This window comes from Solanum pennellii, chromosome 1 (assembly GCF_001406875.1).
Source record: "Solanum pennellii chromosome 1, SPENNV200".
Lineage (NCBI taxonomy): Eukaryota > Viridiplantae > Streptophyta > Magnoliopsida > Solanales > Solanaceae > Solanum > Solanum pennellii.
Genome location: NC_028637.1, coordinates 20,070,314 through 20,074,641, shown reverse-complemented (window position 1 = coordinate 20,074,641; position 4,328 = coordinate 20,070,314). Strand labels below are relative to the sequence as shown.

Below are 4,328 nucleotides of genomic sequence, written 5' to 3'. Positions count from 1 at the left end.
TAGTGAAAACTTGTTTTTTGTTGTTGGTGTTGTTCTTTTTTTTGGCCATTTTGTTGATATGATTTTAGAAATATATTGCTGTTCAGACGTCCAAAATATATTTAGAGAATGTTGCCACATTTTAGTGATATGTTCGTCATCTATTGCTACATAAGATTCAAATGTTGCAATAATATGTATAGATGTGTCAACATATGATGCAAGATGTGTCAACATATGATGCATATGTTGCTACATAAGATGTATATGTTGCGCAACAGCAGGTACATATGTGGCAACATAATGTTAATTTATCGCAACAGACTATCCATCGGTTGTAATATACTACTATTATTATTTTATAACGAATTGTAAAATATCAATATTTTTTTATTTAACTTGTAGATGAAATTATACAAGAAGCTTCATCCATGACAACAACTCAATTTTCTAAGATGAAATACTCTTTTTGTCTATGCGAAGAATGTGAGCAGTAACATGATTATTTTATTAGTCGTGTTAAAAAACTCACTGATATTCTTAAGAAAATGTCTCATAATATTGATGTGCAAAGATCCAAGAAGAATTCAAAGCCTTTGAAATGTAGGAGGTTGAAAAAATCTATTTCTCAAACACTTTCTATGATTATTAAGAAGAAAGAAAAGGAGAAGTAGGCAAAGGAGGACAAGAAGAATGAGGAGAAGGAAAAGGATAAGAATGCAAAGGAGGAGAACGAGAAGAAGGAAACGGAGGAGAAGGAGAGGGAGAAGAAGGCAAATGAAGAGAAGGAGAAGGAGAAGAAGAAGAAGGCAAAGGAGATGGAGAAGGTGAAGCAGAAAGAAAAAGCGAAAGAGAAAAAGAAAGGGAAGAAAGTCGAAGTTGTCAGTTGTGATGTGAAGCGACAATTTGAAGGTTTTAACATTGACGGTGAGGTTCGAACTGAACTAATGTCATCCTTCTCGCAATGGATAAACGAGGGTCTTTACAAGCATCATGCAAAAAAGTAAGTAAAGTAAGGTCATTCAACTTTTATTAGAGTTTCTTCTTGTTGTCCAATAAATAATTATTTATAATGATTACACAATTGTAGAGGAAACAAGGAGGATCACTACTTAGCCAATTGATCAAAACTTGAATTTGACCAACTTGATTTAGTAGTTGCATTTCCAATGAATAAGGATTGGTTCTACGTAATGTCTAAAACCAATAGGTGTTGGAATGATGACGTAAATTCATGCCCACTTTTATATGTATTGTTTAGTACATGAATATATACAATTAAATTGATACACTTGTTTCATCTTTGTGTGCAGTATATGTGAATGTCATATTTTACTATTTGCATAAGAAGTCGAAGCAACAGATTCATTCTAAATATCAATATACCACCACTAGTTATTTTTCCAAAACGTACATTGACAATTCTAGTGAATATGATGATAAAATTATTGACATAATAAAAGGGTATGCTATACCTTCTGAAATGCCTTGGCACTTGACGGATGATGTTTATGTTCCTGTAAATAGTAAGGCAGAATTCCATTGGGTCTTGGCAGTTGTTGCATTGAAGGAACGGTGCATAAAAGTGTATGATTCCCTGTCCTCAAATAGGTCTCATAGAAAACTATCCTCCGAGATTCAAAAGATGGCTACAATGTTGCCAAAGTACCTTGAGTTGAGTGGATTTATTGAGCAAAATGAGCGAACCAACTTGTCAGTTCTTAAATGTTACCAAGGAAAGAAAAAATCTCACCCATTTGATGTCAGTCATTTTACTGGTATTTCCCAACAAAAAACAGTAGTCTGTAAGTATCACAACATGATTTTGTCTTACGACTATTGAAATATGATGTTATTATATTTTCTGTTTGATGATATACCATGCAGAGATTGTGAATTTTTTTTGTTGCATACGCTGGTATTTGAGTGATGGATTACAAGTACCATCATGTGGAATTAGTGATGACACCCTTCGCTTGAGATATGCTTCACTCCTATGGAATTATGGGATTGCAAAGGCTCGAAATGGTTATGTTAGTGACAATGAAGACCCAGAGATGCGTAGAACTAATATAAAATCTAAGATTGATGAAAATGTTGTGTTTACAATCATTGATAAGATAGGTGGTTATGTATTAAAATGTTTTTTTATGATTATTTTGATTTTATCTAAACAAATGTCAATTATGATAGAAAGGATCAAAATTATATGTGGCAACAGAGCGAATCATCTGTAGCAACAGATAGTATATGTGTCGCAACATATGTAATTTCTGTAGTAATAAACATGACAAAATTATATGTGGAAACAAATCTTATATATGTAGCAACATATAGTATATATGTGGCAACATATGTCACAGTTTGAATTGTCCTAATTAAAAAAAAAATAAACGACTTTAAATTTCATTTTCCTCTCCGCTCTCTCCTCCTCTCTCCTCTCTTTTATGAATGTGTCATTTCGTATTCCAAAATTTATTTATTTATTATACTAATAATTAATTTCAGTTTTCTCCTCTCCTCTCCCTTTGCCAGTACAGTACACTTCTCCTTCTCTTCTCTTCTTCTCTTTCTTCTACCATAGATTATCATCTATTACAAATGCGGTGTTGTGTTGTCCTCATAATTTCTACTTTATCGTTGACATATATCTTATCAGGTAATATTTAATCAGGGTTTGAAATGCATTTGCTTGCTTATCTCCTTATTTCCCTGTTTTGATTTGTGGTTGTAGCTCATTTTGGGGCTTTCAAATTTTTTATTTTTGCGGTTACAGATACATATATAATGGCTCCTGTCAAAAGAAAACTTGATATTGATACATCTGACCAAACAAATATCAAGAAGAAGGCTAGGTAAGAGGAACGAGAATACTACACTTTTAGAAAATCTTGCAACTGAAGCAGTTTCTTCTTCTCAAGCAGAAGTAGAATTTTTTCAAAAGTAATATAAACAAAGACAAGTAGTGGAGGAAGAAGATGGAAAACAAGAAGAAGTTGAGGATCAAGGAAAAATAAATAATGTTCAGGAAGAAGAAGGGGAAAATACAGAAGTAGTAGTTGTGGGACAGCAAGAAAAAATAAATGAAGTTCATGAGGAAGAACAAGAACTTCATGAAGAGTTCAATGCTAGTGGTGATGATGGGATTAAAATCATCAATGCAGACACTTTCCCTATGCATCTGCAACCTGATGCTAATGGTGACAGCATTATTAGGTCAGTCCTGAGAAGAACTTTCGTCAAATTCAGGGATATTCTCAAGAAAAATCAATTGGAAGATTTTCTCAGAAATAGCTATTTTGGTCATTTTGTTGATTTACCCATTCATCCACTTCCATGTTTTCAAATGACCATCGTGTATGAACTTCTGAAAAGAAGGTTTATTTTTTGAAAATCCCAATAAGAAGGATGAGATTCTAATTAATTATTGTGGCATGCAAGTTTTCTTTGGCATAAGAGAATTTGTCATCGTTACAGGGCTAAAATGTCATCCTCCTGTTGAGCCCATCTTTGAATACAATGTTAAAACAGAATCACGAAGAAAGAAAGTAGTTAAAGAAGTAAAAGAAGCAGGACAACAGTCACTGCCAACTGAGGAGCAGGACTTGATGTCCCTTGTTGGCAAAAGCTTTAAAAATTCTGACTTATTAAGTTTGTAGGAACGGGAGAATACACCAATGAAGCACAAGAAGTCATTGTGCTTACTTTGGTTTACACATAATATACTTTTGCCGAAGGATTTGGGCAACAACATACTTTTAAAGTATCTCAATTTTTGTCAGGATATTGAAGCTTTCAAGAACTACCCGTGGGGTCATGAGAGCTTTCATCTAACTGTCGACTACATGTTGAAGACATTAGGAGAAAAGAACAGAACTTGTTTGGGTTTCCATGGGCTTTCATGGTAAAGCTGAATGTTTTAAATCTTTTTATATTATATTAAGAAATAATTCAACATTTGATTATTGACAGGTTTTCCTTTTTTACAGGCCTGAGCATTTAAATCCATTCCTTATTTGACCCATCAAGTAATTGCACAAAAATAGAGATCATCCCCAAGGATGATGAGATGGTTTATTGCAAGAACAAAAACTACCATAGAAGGGCATATTCCAGATCTTTTTAACCCTCAATTTGATGCAGTAAGTTATTATTAGTATATTAAAGGCATATGTTGCGACATTTGTGTCACATGTTGCTACAGATGATTCATCTGTTGCTACATGTGACACAAATGTTGCTAAAGACGAATTATGTGTTGCGACATTTGCCATAAATGTTGCTACAAATGACTCATCTATTGCGACATGTGCCACAAATGTTGCTACAAACAAGTCATATGTTGTGAC

The 4,328-nt window shown here is 33.5% G+C and overlaps 1 pseudogene; it reads left to right on the top strand.

Moving 5' to 3' along the window:
* The first annotated feature begins 620 nt into the window (after nucleotides 1-620).
* LOC114075593 lies at nucleotides 621-1,247 on the top strand (annotated as a pseudogene).
* The last annotated feature ends 3,081 nt before the right edge of the window (nucleotides 1,248-4,328 follow it).